Source organism: Mixophyes fleayi, chromosome 9 (assembly GCF_038048845.1).
Source record: "Mixophyes fleayi isolate aMixFle1 chromosome 9, aMixFle1.hap1, whole genome shotgun sequence".
In the NCBI taxonomy this organism is placed as follows: domain Eukaryota; kingdom Metazoa; phylum Chordata; class Amphibia; order Anura; family Limnodynastidae; genus Mixophyes; species Mixophyes fleayi.
Window position 1 is genome coordinate 64,363,233 of NC_134410.1, and position 17,688 is coordinate 64,380,920.

General features: G+C 35.7%; 1 long non-coding RNA gene across 2 annotated transcripts; it reads left to right on the plus strand.

The window, feature by feature from the left end:
• Nucleotides 1–11,530: 11,530 nt before the first annotated feature.
• LOC142101620 (uncharacterized) lies at nucleotides 11,531–12,827 on the plus strand. Of its 2 annotated transcripts, XR_012679077.1 has the most exons (5): nucleotides 11,531–11,552; nucleotides 11,868–12,003; nucleotides 12,213–12,281; nucleotides 12,375–12,477; nucleotides 12,766–12,827. It is a non-coding gene; the product is annotated as an uncharacterized LOC142101620 (long non-coding RNA). The 2 variants fall into 2 exon arrangements; XR_012679076.1 differs by lacking the exon at nucleotides 11,531–11,552 and having other exon boundaries at nucleotides 11,684–12,003.
• Nucleotides 12,828–17,688: the final 4,861 nt, after the last annotated feature.

A 17,688-nucleotide genomic window follows, 5' to 3' on the forward strand; every position in this document is an offset into this window, starting at 1 on the left:
ACATTGAATGGGACTAAGAAGGGGGTCAGAATCTCCATTATGTTGAGGAGTTTAGATACTCGATTAGGAGGCAGATATAGGGGATTATAGCTGCATAGGACCATTAGTACCAGACAGCATGAGATATCGCTATCAATATCTATTAAGTCAAAAAGAGCCAATGAATCAAATATAGATCATCCTATAATATAATGATCAGGGCAGGAGCTGGCTGGACATATGTCTTACTGGAAAATCTTGCCTGATTAAACTAAAGTGACTTTGATGAGAACTGAAGGACACTATAGCTTCATAGGAATAGCGGCATTAAACAATATGACATGCTGCTATAAATATCTATGATGATAGAAAGAGAAAATGGTCACTCTATAATAAAATGATTAAGGTAGGAGTGAACTTGGCATATATTTCACCAGTAATGTCTGTCTGATAAACAAAAATTGAGACACAAAATCAAAAATATCCACATTTTTATATGGCCATCTATAGCGATTTTGAAATGATCCTAAATAACCTGCATATATATACAGGTGTTTTCCCCTAAGGATTATATAAAATCAGTTTTTCTTTTCAAATAAATCCACAATCCTCCTATTTGAATGATCCTTGATAATCTGCATATATTAACAGATGTCTTTGTAGCGTGAGGATTATTATATATATATTTATATATATATATATATATATATATATATATATATATATATATATATATATACACACACACAGCGAGGATTGTGGGTTTTACTGCCAATTTTAACTGTATTTTGTTATTTTATTTAATATCACACCACATTAATCACATTTTGTTCAATTTAAGTTGTTATTTTGCCACTAGCGGCATTCAGGTTTAAATTCAGGGACTTAACCAATATTTTAAAGATACTAATAAAATGTATGTGTTATATAAAATATAAATCAAAGAGTGCCCCTATCATCATCATCAACATGTTTTTCCTTCTGTTTGTCTCTTTGTTCTACATAAATTAGTTCACATGTGTAGGGAGCACCATCCCAGTCATAAAACAATTATAAGAGTGACATATTGACGGACCTTGAAAAAGAATCTGCATTCGAAACGCGTTGGTTTTAACAGGGATACATTTATCTAGGACTACCCAAGGAGAACTGCAACCATTGGGGAGTTTATCACCATCGGGTAAACCCACTCCATTTCCAATTGACGTGCTGTGTTTTCTCTTCATTGTGATATGCTCCTAGAAGCAGACTAATCTCTGTGTATTTTATACTTTTATACATTTAATAAATGTTATTATGCCATGATCTCTAGCTTTGTTCATATGTCCTCAACGTTGGAGATCTCAGTGAAGGAAGTGAGCAGAGGCTCTATCAGAAGTGTTTTTGATGTGCTGTGGTCCAAGAATACTACTTGTAAGTGCATGCCCTAGGGGGATTCCCTCACATGGTGATCCAGTAGCTGGCCATTTACTACACACCTGAATTGGGATTTGTCTCCAGGACCCATATATAGACCCTTTACCACACTGTTGGGATTTTACTGCTCTATGTTTATTTGTTTTATGTTACAGCTATCCTTTATGATGCTGGCAATTGTGTTTCTGTGACCCTCCTAGCACCGTGAGTTACATTCCATTATTTTGTATTATCTATCTAGGGAGCAGGTGGCTCCTTATTTATGTTTCTCTAGGCTGCTTTCAGGTAGAAGCATTAGCGCTCATTCTTGATATAATTGTATATTTTTCATATTGACGGGGTGTTTGATTACCTGGTGCGTCAGTATTTATAAATCTTTCAATAAATATGACTTTTGGCAGCCAGAAAAATTATTGTTTCACACTGGGGAATATGGGACACCCCAAAGCACTTGTAGTGCAAAATATTGAAAAAAAATGCCTTCTCTATCCTCCTCTCTTCCTGCTCTAGCAATTGCTAATAGAATTGGTATCAGAATTGAAATAATAATAGAAAGAATAAGGTATACAATTATTGCTCTGTCCCTGCTCTAATACAGCCTGTGACCTAACCCTGCTCTCTCCCTCTATCAAATGGCGATGGATTGCTGTGTAGGCTGGTATTTATGCATTTCAAATATCGCGAGAACCGAGCTCTGAGCTCCGACTACGTCGCAATGACATTTTGCCTCGATTTAGAATCCGAATGGGCGGAAGAGAACCGAGCCTGCTCGGATAGGCGAAGTTCGGGTGTGTTCGGATCTCGGGGGAACCGAGCCCGCCCATCTCTACTTTGAAGTGAAACATTTTCTTCTTGTTTTGTTTTTGCATCAAACTTTTCTGAATCTTGTATCATTGATAAGCATGTCAATAGATTTACAAAAGTACTGACAGCGGTATTATCAAAACGTCCAAATATAGTTGTTGCTGCATTGGATTTTCTTGACAATATTGTCTCACCAATTAATTATTCATTTAATCATTTCATTTTTTCTTGTCCTAGATTTTTTCAACAACTTCTATCCATATAGCCATTCTCTTGTATGATGTTTTCACAAATGTTGCTTTATTCTGGAACAACTTGAAAAAAGAAACTGCAGGCACGCAACATTTTGCTTTTTTCAGATATCACCAAATTGAAGACATGGGCATAGTACCATATATGAACATTCTGATCAGCCACATCAGTAATTTTACTTTGTAAACCATTATACTTATACTGGCCATGGTAGCTGCCGCTCCATCTGTACTATTAGATAAACATTTTTTTGGGTCAGTTTTAAGATGCTGAAATGTTTCAGTCAATGGGGTTTTAGCTTTTCGGTTCGCGATTATGCATGGCTGCGCGTGTAAAGTGACAATACGGTACCGGGTACCGCAACATTGCGGATTTCCCTTCGCAACCCTATGGGGTGCACACAGAAATCTGCAATGTTGTGGTATCGGGACTCATGCAGCTGAGCGTAATCGTGAACCGAAAAGCTAATTGAATATGTCCAAAAAAAGTCCCTGTCCTTTACCATCATTACTTGGTACAACTGAAGTAGTCACTCACAGATAACACTTTTAAGCACATAAGGAATAATAATGCTAAACTGATTTATGCTTTTTCTCTTTCATGCTGGTAAGGGTAATATTCCTGAAATTAAAACTTAATTAAAAATAATCCATGCTGGTAAAAATGAACATCTACAAAATGTTGAATCCAGCTTTTGCCATAAGTTGGCTATTTGTATTTGTAGTTTTGAATTTGATAATAATTGTAGTTGTTATTATTATTGTGTTGCTGTGTTCTGCATTTTGTTTGTAAACTGTTGTAGCGTATTGTATCAAATTTCTAAAATACAGTAGCGAGGTCCATTATGTATTTCTGCTAGAAACACATAAGGACGTTGATGGGAATATGTATTTGATTATTAACAACAATAATAGATAGATGCATTTATTATTAACAACAACTTTAATAATCACAGTAATTTTAACTGAAGAGTAAATAAAAGGTATCATTATTTATTGAACTTGCATTATGTGTATATATTATTATTTGAGACTGCAGCTTAAATATATATACTACCTAGAATTTTTGCACTAATTTTATACAATGAAAGAAAATACATTATGTTTAAATTAAAGGGCATATGGTCACAGTAAAAAATTAATCAAATACATACCTTTAATAAAACACATCAAATACAGCAAAGACAAGGTGAAGAGCTGACGAAGCTCACTCAAGCTGAGGCTGACACAATGAAAAATATTTACTGTCTTTGCAATGCATGCAATAGCTCGATACAAAGTTGACTCCAGCTGCATGTCATGATCCCAGGCTAGGATTTCCAGCTAAGCTTCACTGTGCAGTGGCAACAGTAAAGATACAAGCCTATACAATGTATGCGTCGGCCTTACATAACCTAAATCAGAATTATTTTTTCAGAGTTATTTATTATATTCTTAAATATAACAAAAAAGAAACAAGAAAATCCTGCGCTGGGCTAAGGATGTACAAAACAGCTGTAGTAAATAGGGGCAAATTGCTAATCCCCAATCAAGAATTTTCAAAAAAACAAACAAACCGCTGAAGTACAAACCAGAGTCAGTAAAGAGATTATATGTCAAAAACCGGGGCAGAAGTAAAATCAAAGTAATTTTAATGCACATACATTCAATTATATCCAATGTATAAAAAATATGATAATCTCTCCTAAATACGAGACACTTATTATTAAAAGTCTCTTGAATGGGATAGGACCTGTCATACACACATATATATGTTGAAAAGAGATAACTATTCCTTGTATCCGGTATCCAGTGTCACATAGAGTATTTTTGGATAAATGTCTGTGGTCGCCAGATGGGAGTAATATAAATGCACTGAAAAATATATATGGATTAGCGAGCCTACTATTAGTCCAGAAATAGGTAAGAATAGATGGTGAAAACCATTAGTACTCACAATCCCTTCTCATACTTCTTGTTCCACGGCTCTCCAATATCAGATCTCCTGCAGCTATCCGCTGTCATTAATTTCCAAGATGCAGTGCATGTAGAAACTAATCCCTTCTCGTGCTTCTTGTTCCACGGCTCTCCAATATACAACCTCCTGCAGCTGGCTGCTGTCAGTATGTTCCGAGATGTGCTGTGTGTAAAAATCCACGCGGGCAGAATCAGGTCCGTTATACTAGTAATATAATAGCTCGAGATAAGAAAGGATTGGCAAAGGTAAGTAAGTTACTTTTAACTTACCTTTGCCAATCATTTTTTATCTCGAGCTATTACATTTACACACAGATTTTTTACTCACAGCACATCTCGGAACATACTTACAGCAGCCAGATGCAGGAGGTTGTATATCGGAGAGCCGTGGAACAAGAAGCACGAGAAGGGATTAGTTTCTACATGCACTGCATCTTGGAAATTAACATATACTGTATATGTGTGTATGATAGGTCCTATCCCATTCAAGAGACTTTTAATAATAAGTGTCTCGTATTTAGGAGAGATTATCTTATTTTTTATAAATTGGATATAATTGAATGTATGTGCAATAAAATTACTTTAACATACATAGTAACATAGTTGATGAGATTGAATAAAGACACCAGTCCATCAAGTTCAACCTATTTTGGATCTCATGCGATCCTGCACTTATATTTGAAATTGATCCAGAGTAAGCAACCGCCAATCTGTTTCAATTGTAAAAATCCCCCCAGACTCAATATTACAGTCCTATTTTTACCCTATATCCATTATATATCCCTGGATACACTTTTCCGCTAAAAATTTGTCTAACCCTTTCTTAAACATATCTATTGCATCGGCCATGCTTTGAATCTTCTTTGATTTTACTTGCTCCGGTTTTTGACATATAATCTATTTAGTGACTCTGGTTTGTACTTCAGCACTGTTTTTGTTTGTTTTTTGGATATTCTTAAATATAAAGTATCCTCGAAAAATTATTTTATTAAAACAGTAATCCAACGTAAATTTAGTTGCATACAGTAATATTATAGGAAGTTCTATTATAATTTCAAGCTACTAAAAGGTCATTAACATTTTTAACATATTGTCTAATGTTTAAGGGGGCCCACTGCTTCAGGGTCCCACAGGGCCCACTTGTCATTGGGCAAGCTGTCACCCTGGCCAGTCCGCCACTGGTTGCAGTGTATGTGTCTGGATTGGGCATTACTCTTTCTTACTTAGTTTCAATTTACCTGGACTTCTTTTGGGGATGGTGGGTCTGATTCATTAGCAGACGAAAACTGTTCACAAGTTGCGTAATTTATTTTATACAAAAGTTGTCAAGATAGGTAATGACTGATTTAATATGCAACGGATCTCCAGATGTGTACCAAGATTAATTGGTTTGCAAGTAGCTTACGTAATGGAAAAAAATATGCAACCTGGAGATAGGAACAACTATGGATATGAAGCAGTAAGTTAAACATACACTACAAACTGTATAGAATCTTTAAGCAAAGTTAAGCAAAAAATAGAGTAAGTTTTCTTAATCAAGTTTTCTGGACAAAACCATGTTGTAATGCAAGGGGTGCCAGAGAGTTTATTATTTTGTACATAGGGAAAATACTTCCTGTTTTTTCATGTAGCACACAAATACTTGATAGCATTTTTGTACACTGAAATCTAAAGTTAATCTACCCCAAATATAAATCTGCCATCACATTTTAAATTTACATCCCCCTCCAATCATCATCATCACCATTTATTTATATAGCGCCACTAATTCCGCAGCGCTGTACAGAGAACTCACTCACATCAGTCCCTGCCCCATTGGGGCTTACAGTCTAAATTCCCTAACACACATACACACACACACAGACAGACACAGAGGGGGGTATTCAATTGTCCGCGTATTCACGTAATATATCGCGGAACCGCGGACATCGCAAAAAATCAACTTCCCGGAAATGACGGTATTCAATTGTAATACCTAACCCAGCCCCTTATCGCGTAATATCCGACTTGTACGAAGTGCTTTTTTTTTTTTTACCCTTTTCCCGCCGTTCGCGATTTCCCGCCCACATTTCTATTAAAAAAAACAACTTTGTTTTGCAAAGTGCCATTTTGCAGAGATTTTGATGCTGGTGGCTGATTCCTGAGACCCTCTGGTTTTGTGAGCTTCTGGATTGTACTTTTTGCATCTTTATATACCTTTATTCATTATTTTCACATTATTTACATTGCATTACATTATATTTTGCATTACATTTTGCATTACATTATAGTAAGTTATATTTTTACACAGTACTAACTAAATCAAACACTACACAACACCACACATTTTATTTAATAGCAGACATCAATATACTGCATACAGAAAAAGTGTGCAATAATCACAATTAAATAAAAGTTTAGTTACTTTTTAGTTCCAGCATTACTTTTATTTATTTCAGCTACATAGCAGCTACATCACATACATATATCAGTATGTCTAGGGAGCATAGGGAAAATCTTTCTGAACAGGTACACCTGGATGAAGAAGATATCAGCAGTGGTGAAGAGTGGCAGCATGAAACAGAAGAAAGAGAGCGAGCACAAGAAAGAAGAAGACAGAGATTCCTTAAAAAAGTGGCTTCCAGACCCTCGCAGCAATCTACAGTGGCTGAAGAAGATGATGGTGATGATCCTGAGGAAGGTGGTAGTAACATCACCAGAGCACCTCGTTTCTCTGAGCAGCAGAACAACATCCTGGTGGACACGATAGTAACTAACTATGATGTTCTTTATGGTAAACGGGCACATGTCACAAGTCATCAGCAGAGGAACCAGATCTGGCGTCAGATCTCTGACAAGGTGACTTCTTGTGGGCAAGTTCCAAAATCTATTGAGCATTGCAGGAAACGTTTCCGGGACTGTAAGCGGATTGTAAAGAAGAAGATGGCTGCATCCAAGAGGCATGCAAAAGGAACTGGTGGTGGGAAACCTGCAAATATCACCATGAAACCCTGGGAAGTGAGGCTGTCTGAGGTCCTGGATCCTGTACTCGTGGAAGGTGTGGAAGGTGCTGTGGACACAGAGGAACCTTCAACATATTTATCAGAAGGTATGTATATATGTTTATATGTATGAGGAAGTGTAAATTAAATTTTTTTTATTTTTTATTAATTTTTTAAATAATTTTTAATTTTAACACTGTTAAATTTAATTGTAGAGCCAACTTCCAAGCAGCCATCTAAGAAAAGCTCAAAAGGACGTCCTGACACAGCTGCCAGCCAAGTTGGTAAGTGTTTTTTGTTTGAATATATTTTACCAGTCACACACATGTACACACACACACATACATACAAACACACACATACCAACACACACACACACACACACACATATCTCATGTCTAAAATATATTCTCAAACGAAAATCATATGTTATCATTGCCCATGGTTATTGTTACTGTACATTTGTGTTGTTTGTATTCCAAATTTATTTTACAATGTACACACAGCTGTCGATTGAAATTTGTATACATACAAAGCAATATGTAGATGAACCCCACCTTGACAATAATAACATAGGATTTTGGTGTGTGTATATCATGCAGCCCAAACTTTTTTCAATGTAAATCAAATATATTTATAGTTTTTATATGCACACATTCTCAATCAACACTGTTTTATGTATACTCATTTCTCTTTATCTAAGATATACCCATTTTAATTATATTTTTGATATAGATGAATGAATAAACATTAAACAGGTGGTTGTGAATGTGTGCATATGATTATATATAGATATCTTTATATTTTAGGTGTGTGTGTACATATATAAAAATATATACACATACATACTATGGTGTAAGAGACAAGAAAACAAACACACACATACACCAAAACATGTGAATGTTTTAGAACATAAAAAAAGTATATTAAAGCTAGACATGTATATATAAGCGTGTTTATTAACATATAAATGGATAAATATAGCCACGGCGGTTAAATTGTAGATATTGATCCATTTTTATCTTAATAATCACTCTTATATATACACGCCTATCTTTAATATACTGTTCTTATGGTCTAAAACGTGCACATCTTTTTGTGTATGTGTGTGTTTGTTTTCTTGTCTCTTACACCATAGTATGTATGTGTATATATTTTAATATATGTACACACACATGTGTGTGTTTATCGATGTATGTGTTAAGTCAGTTGTGTGTATATATATATATATATATATATATATATATGATCCTGTGAAAGAAGGCATATAAAGGAGGAGTTTGGTCTTGAACCCTATATTTTTTTTATAATTTAATTCTAATCTATTTAATGACATGGCTCATGATTCATTAAGGATCGTAAGTTTAGAAACGTTATTTAAGTATCCTGGACAAAAACATGCAACAATGCAAGGTGTGCAAGTCAGTATTCTGTTTTGCACATAAGTTAAATACTGCCTGTTTTTTCCTGTTGCACTAATTTTTGAGAGCTTATTTGTACACAGATGATATTTGTGTGTTACGTGAAAAACGTCAGTATTTTATTTTTTTGGAAAACATTATAATATTTTGCAGCCATTTCATTGTAACATTATTTTGGCCGAGTGACCAAAATTAGCAGTTTATATAGGTAAATGGTTAATGAATCAGGCATTATTTTTTTTTGCCCAAACATTAGTCATGGGGCAATTTTGAAGAGTGTCGGGGGCAATTTTTGTTTTAAAAATATGTGTATGTCATCAATCAATATCTAAAAACCATTTTCATTGTGTTTTTTGTGTAGTTCAAACACACAAAGACATCCTACTCTCTAAGAAAAAAGGATCACGTGCGACAACAGGTATTTATGAAAAAAAAATTTTTATTTTTTTTACAAAAATATATCTATGTCTTGTAATAATCTAAAACAAAGCAATTTCAAACAGAAATCCCAAGAAAACGAACAAGTGTATCATCAGTTTCTACGGTGACTAACATCACTGAAAAAAGAAGAAGAGGTTGGTTTTAAAAAAAAATATAAAAAAATCTTAAATTTATTAAAATCGGATTTTTGGCCAAATTTTTAACATTGTTTTATGTTTCAGAGACTGCATTTGTAGAGCAACCATGTAGTTCAAGGACAGAATTGGCGTCATTACAGAACATTTCGGAATCCGTTGCAGGTGAATGATAGTCCAATATACATTCTACATTCAACATTGCAAAGCCTTTTTTTTTGTTTATTTGTTAAATATTTCAAATTGTCATTAGGTTAAAATAATCTGTTGATGAGGAAATAAATCATTTACAATTAGATAATAATAGCAACATGTTTTATTGTTTATCCTTAGAAAACCTGAGAGAGAAGCAACAAGAGGCAAGAGCTGCAGACAGTGATGTAACCCCTATTGAGGATACAGAAACATGTGATTTTGCTAGAAATGGTAAGTAAAAATTTTCTTTGGACAAAAAATTTAACTTAGCTACTATTTATAAAATTCATCATAGGCCACTGATTAAAGGTATATAGGTTAGTCGTTTACAGGGGCTTCTTTCACATTGGCCACAATGGGCAGGTGGCCGGGGGCCCTGCAGGCCAGGTAAGTCTTTCCGAAGCAGTACAAGAAAAATATTTTTAACTTTAGGACAGCTGGCGATCTGGCTCCCTCCCTGTTGTCCTCCTCAGTGTGGCGCTGGCAGTGCATTTTGGGTGACTCGTCATAACGCCCGCCAGTCAAGCATTGCGGAATGTGAAGGAGGAGGAGAACAGGGAGGTAGCCGGATCGCCAGCTGTCCTAAAAGTAAGTTTGTGGGTTTTTTTTCTCTTTTTTTTTTTTTTTTTTTTTTTGTCTTGCGCTGCCTCAGACGTATATGGGCCCAGGTGCATGTCTTTACCCGGGGGCCCAAATAGTTGGTAAGAGGGCCCTGGTCATTTAGGATATAAATCAAACGTTTTGTGTATCTACCAGTAAGTTTCCATCATTGATACAAAGTGCCAAGTTCATACTGACCTTATTATACATACAAATGTAACTAACGTCATAAAAAAATGTAATTTTTTTTTCCCCAGAATCAGAAAACTCCCATCAGTCTGGTTCTTTATCATTTTCACCAGAAATTCCTGAGGTTCAGCGTAAGTGTAGAGTCATAATTATATTTTTTATAATGACAAACAATATAGCATGTTTCTAAATAAATAGTTGTGAGTTTCTATATGTATGTATGCGTATATATATTTTTTTTCTTTCAATATAGCTACAACAACAACCACAGCTTTTGAGGCCCTCCAGCAAACATTTCAGCGTTTGGAAGACACTTCACAATCTAGAATACAATGTGGGGAAAGTGCACCTTCAACATCTAGTTTTCCTAGACTTACAACACTTGCAAGAGAAATGGAAAACTCCCAGGAAGTGTTTCGGAGAACAATGGAAGACAACATGAGAGGAATCAAAGATGCCATTGTTGGACTTACTGAGGAAATGTCGAAAAAGAGGCAATTACAGATAAACACAAATCGAGACATTGCCACTATTCTTTCCGGAATCTTAGCCTCCCAAGAAAGAACCGAAGTGAGTATTGGAAGAATTTCCAATACTCTTGACCAAATTTCGCAGAACCAACAACAGACTGCAGCAGCCAATATCCTCATAGCCACCAACCTTCAAAGTTTAAATGAAGAAATGCGCTCAAGAAGGCTTTTGGAAAACCTTTCGGTAAATTTTCCAGAGTTTAATGTTTCAGGAACCATCCCTCAAACAGGCCAACCACAAAGTGCTATAAGCAGCTAAAGGACCCCAGAGATACCCTTGGATTTGACAGTGCAGTCTGCAAGGCCAAGCCCAGAAGAATTGCAATCTGCACGAAGAAGACTACTATCATCTTCATCATCAGAGGATCCAGTGATGCAATCTACCCCCAACGTAAGTCAAATGTCTATCTATTTTTTTTATTATCTAATACTTCAATATTTAGTACGTTCACTAACCCAATCTATGGTCATATTTAATATTAAATAACAACATTTTAGTAACAATATATTTCTCTAATTTTTTTTTTTTTTTAGAAATAGAAGATATAATTGATCTGTTGATAAATATGGAGCAACAAGTTTTACAAGTTCTCAACGTTTGAAGATTTTGGAATATTTCATTTTGATGTTCACAATGAACCTTACATGTAAAAAGGTATGTATTTGCATATTTTTAAAAATTCATAAAGATATACATTTTATATATATATATATACATACATACATACATACATACATACATACATACATAGAGATAGAGAGATATATATATACCCAAAACTTCCAATAGAGCGCTTGTGAAGGGCAGATATAAAAACTGACCAATACTTAAATTCTGTAGGCAGCTCCCCAGTCATTCAACACCTGTCTGCAGATGAGGAAGGTACCAGCCGGCGACAATCTAGACGTCTTTTTAAGCATATTGGTCTGGTTCATTTACGGTATCACACCATTGTGGCTTGTATTTTAGTTTGCAGCTGTTCATCTTGCCCTATGTCAGGAGGCGATATCTACTATCCAGGATTACCTTTATTACCAGGTTATTCGTGGTGCCATCAGAAGGAATTCATCATATAAATCATTGGCTCGATTACTTTGAATATCTGGTACGGGAATTATATATCTCTGGATGAATACGACAATGTATCGCTTATAATTGCACTGTGTGGCGCCCCCTGTCTTCTAATTTATTTTATACATATATATACACACACATTTGTACACATATATATGTATGTGTATATAGATATATAGATATATGTGTATATGAATGCCTATATGTATGTATTTAAAAAAAAATAATATTTTTTTTTAGTTGAAAATACACAGTTACAATGGAAAAATGCACATAATCCTTCAATTACCGGAAGAATATTTAACAATGGTAAGTGAAATATTTGTGTTAAAATTAATCTGATTATGTTACATTTTATATTAGGTATTATATATATTTTTTTTTTCTGTTTAAATCCCTTAGACAAAAGATTTTATAATCATCTAATGGTCTATGCTACAAATCATGAAGTTATACTAAAGAAGAACTAACGACAAGAACTTAGTTTTGCCTATAGTTAAACACGGTATGTTATTGAGATATAAATGCATATTAAATTGTTTTTATATGTTAATGTTTTTAACAATTGTAACATTCATTGTAAAAAAAAATTAAATGTAAAATGTTATTGATAACAGCGCCCAAAAAAAAAAGTTCCAGAAATATTATCAGTGTTTTTTTTTAAAGATAATACTTAATACTAACGAAAATTAAAATAGAGGATTGATTGTTAATGATGCTAATGTTGCAATTTTTATTCAACTGTATTGTTTTTTTTTTTAAAAAAAATTAAACACTTTTAATTAATTCACAGCCAACTGAAGAGGATAGAAGAACTACTATGAAAAATACAAGAAATTGGAGAAAAGCAAAGACTACAGAAATTAAATTGTGATATATAAATTTTATTGCACAAAGAAAATATGTAAATTATTAAAAGATGTTATAGTTTGTTTAAAACATGTGTCTTTCATTATTATAATCTAGAAAGATTGTTGTACAATATAATAGAAATATAAATACTTGTTCAACACATCAATTTGGTTAGAAAAAAATTATTAATACATTTTAAAGAGTGATTAACTTTTTGGGATACAAACAAACATTTCTCTTATAATTTATGTTTTTGGTGGTATTTAAATAGTATACATTATATTTAACAAAAAAACAAACAATAGAAGTGGGCCAATATTCCATGCAATCCAGAATTCAATTCCATCCAATCCAGTCTGCAATCCACAGTGAAATGGGTGTGACAGGTACATTTTGGAGAAAGGAAAATAGAAAAAATTTAATTTCAGTGTGATTATGTGTCAGTAGTGATACTTTACATAAGGTTACATCACACAGAACATAGCATGGTGCAGTTTACATATGATGACACCCACCTGTCCAAGAAGCTGGCTCTTGAAAAGCTTCATGGCCTAGGTCTTTGAAATCCAGTCGCTGGTTCCGTCTGCAATCCACAGTGGAATGGGTGTGACAGGTACATTTTGGAGAAAGGAAAAGAGAAAAAATGTAATTTCAGTGTGATTATGTGTCAGTAGTGATACTTTACATAAGGTTACATCACACAGAACATAGCATGGTGCAGTTTACATATGATGACACCCACCTGTCCAAGAAGCTGGCTCTTGAAAAGCTTCATGGCCTCGGTCTTTAAAATTCAGTTGCTGGATCCTTTTATCTTAACTAACAGTTATTAACATTAAAACATATTTTCAAATAAAAACATATATATATATATATATATATATATATAAAAATCCTTTAATCGAACGCCGAACAACGATTGTTGGAGCTATCTCCCACTAAATAATTTGAAGTCCTGAAAAAAAAACAAAAAAAAAATAAACTATTACTTATTAATTAATTTATATTTATAAAAAAAAATGATGACATTACAAAATTTACACTTACATGAGAAAAAATCCAAAATTAAACGCTGGCGCTCACGAGTTCCTGTTTCCCGACCAAATGCTGTGGCTGAAGAAAGGTCTTGATCCTGTAAAACAGCAGGATCTATCTCTACCTCCAAATTATTTGCCAAACAGATATTGTGCAGAATGCTGCAAGCAATAACAATAAGGCAAACTTTTGATGGTGAGTACAGAAGCGCACCGCCGGACCTGTCCAAACAGCGGAACCGGCTCTTAAGTAGCCCAAAGGTACGCTCAATTACACCTCTGGTGGCTATATGTGCCGCTTGGTACCTTATTTCAGCATCAGAAATTGGATTGGATACTGGAGTGAGCAACCAGGGCTGGCTCCCATATCCTGCATCACCTATTAAAAAAAAAAAAAAATTTATTAGTGCTCTTCTCATTTTAGAAATAATTATTAATAGCGAATACCTAGATATAACTTACCCAGGAGCCATCCATGAGGAAAATCTCCCTCCTCAAACCTCTTGAACACTCCTGAATTCTGCAAAATAAAAGAATCATGAGAGGAACCAGGGAAGCCAACACAAACATTTAGGATTTTTTTTCTGGCATCACACACCATCTGCACATTCATGGAATGGAAGTGCTTTCGGTTTCGAAAGCTCTCTTCCATTCTGTGCGGAGGTGTGAGTGCCACATGGGTGCAATCTATTGCACCCAGGACATTTGGCATACGTGCCACACTATAAAAATTGGATTTGACCTCCTGCCATTCTAATTCAGACTGTGGGAATTTAATAAATTCCCTAGTATGTTTTTTCATGGCTTTAAGGACCTGGAACAAACTCCGTGAAAATGTGGGTTGGGAGAAACCCGCAATTACGGACAATGTCGGTTGAAAGGTTCCCGACGCTAAAAAATGCAATGCCCCAAGCAGCTTTGCCAATCCAGGCACAGCATGGTTTGTGGGGACTGTTGGTTCCAGGTCCTCTTTAAGGAGGTCATATAAAGAATAAATTGCAACTGAGGATAGGCGATATAATCTTATCACCTCATCCTCAGGGACCCCATCAAGTAACCGACGTGTGCGGTACAGACGGGGCCGTGGGACCCGAACCCTTGCATCAAGTAATGGAGCCACAGCATTCTCTCCCTCACTTGCAGCCACAAGCACATCTACATTCTCCTCTATTTCCAAAGTATTTCTTTCCTCTCCCTCAACAAGCAAACCAGCATGTGCACATTCATCAATACATGCTGCATACATAAACTGCCAAACGTTTGTTGAAAATGGCTCCATTACTAATGCCTTTGTAAATTTCTTATAAAAAAATATAAAAAAATAAATAAATTTAAGTATTAATTAAAGTATTAATTAACTATTATTATTATTATTATTATTATTATTAATTAACTACCTAGCAGTATAAATACTGCTAGATATTAAACTATTAACAGTTTTATAGAAATATAAATCATTAACTCTAAATACTGCTAGATATTAAACTATTAACAGTTTTTAACTATAAATAATGCTAGATATAATTTTATAGAAATAAAAAACCTTAACTATCTGCTAGATATAAATTTTAGATATACAAAACCAAACAGTTGTCTCAGTCTCCTCTTTAATATTTTCTCTCAGGTCAGTTGAATGAGAAATGAAACTAATGTTTTTAATTTTAATCCAGTGGACTATACCATTTGCTTTTTTCTAAAGGGGGTGTATTTAAATATCATTTTACAAACTTTTTTATTTTCATGGGATTAAAGTTATTTTTATTACACAATTATCAAGTTAGAGAAGTTTAATGAGTATAATATTATCAAAAAAGCCCCATATTAAAATAAGTTTGGACATTAAAGGAATCATTAACGCTTTTAAAAGACCTTCAATGGTGCGATCGAAAAAATGACTAAACGCGATTTTGTTGGACATGCGTTAAAGCGAAAATTTACAATTGAATAGCCTGCCTGCACTTGTTCTATGGGCTTGGTAAGATTTTGCGTAACATGTTTATTTCCGACTTAAACGCGTAAAATAAGGGGAATTGAATTGTGTGCACTCTATGCTAACGCGAAAACGCGTTAAATATTATCGGAATCGCGAAATCAAGGCTAATTGAATACCCCCCTGTGTGTCCCCCAGCCCTGTCTCTTCTCCCCTGTTGTGTTTTCCTCTATCTGCTATTTTAGATGTGTTGCTCTGCTCCCCCCTTGTATGTCTGTGCATCTCTGTCTTCTGTGACTGTCTTTCTTTCTTACCCCACTTTGTAACTGTCTTTAATTTTGTTGAACTCTGTGTCCCCTGTTGTGTTTTCCTCTGTCTGCAGTTTTGTATGTGTGTCTGTGCATCTCTCTTATCTGTCTGTGCATCTCTTACCCCCACTTTTTGTCTGTGTTTAATTTTGTGCAACTCTGTCTCCCCTTGTGTTTCTTTGCCCACCCTTTGTTTTATCCATCTCCTCACCTTCTAGCATTTGCCCCAACATCCACTTTTTCTCTGTGCCCCTCACAGCTACCCCTTCTTCTCCCCTCTTACCTTCTTCCTCCTCTTCTGCTGATGTTGATGGAGTCCTGGTGGCTGCCGATTGGAAGAGCTGCGGACAAACTTGAGTATGGCAGGTAGCCACAATCTTCTTATTATAATCATTTTTTTGTACATTATGTGGCAGATTCAATTACTTGCTATGTTCTGAGGAACATCGCGGCTGTGCATTTTTACCGTTACTACGGTAATTTCTCAGCTGACTTTTCCTTACACCTCAATGGGGGCGGGAGAAAAATCAGCAGATATTTGTTGTAAAAATTCTGCAGACGCAATGTTCTGAACAACATGGTGGCTAAATGAATTTACATAGCATATTTACTTTGTATAGCGATAAAAGCTTCCCACATGAATGGACTACACTCCCCTGCACTGCTCCGGAGAAGCTACAGAGGAGAAGCAGACAGGACAGAATACCAGCTTCAAGGTAAGTAGGCTTTCAGTCAATTACTTTTATCGGTGCCTCTGGCTCTTCAGTGTTGTGGAACTACAAAGCACAGCATGCCCTACCAGAGGGCAAGCTGGAATCTGTCGTTCGACAAAAGCTGGAGAACCATAGTTAACACTGTATCCAGCTAGCCACATAATACACTTGTGGAACTGTCATCACAGAGATGAGCTGCTGGATGTGCAGGCTTGTTTTGTGATTGCTAAAATTATTTGTTGTTAGAAAGTTGTTTGTGTTTTTCTTGTTTTGTTTTTATTTATTATACAAATTGGGTTTGTAACTAGAGCACTGTGACCTCCCAGGGCACAATGCTGAGCTTTCGTCACGGCTGGGAGAGACCACCTACAACTACCAAGGTAAGTGTGTGTGTGTGTGGGGGGGGGGGGGCGCCAGTGCTCTTCCTCGCCCAGGGCACTAAAGTTCCTAGTTACGGCTCTGATGAAGACCTACCCCGGTGCGAGTGTCCTCTGGTGCCAGATGGTCTGGACCTGTGTGTCTGGCACCGACCAAATGAAAGGGCTGTCTAAATGAGCCAAACCTTTTGCCTCATGTAGCCTGGCAAATTATGCTGTCCGATTCAGGCCTGAATTGCACTGCACCTGAGTAAGGGAGAGATTCCACAGATTTCGTTGATTAGGTGTCTGCGTCCCAGGACCTCAGCCATAGGGTCCTCCTGGCCGCGACTGCCGTTGCGGAGACCAAGGAGGAGATGGAGGCTGCGCTTTGGGCAATCTCATATAAAGTATCCTGAAGCCTCTCCTTGAGGTGTAGGGAAAGGGGAAGCAAGTCTGAATCTTGCAGAATCGTTGCCAACTAGATCCAAATGAAGTGCCTGCTTTAATGTAGATGGACTTT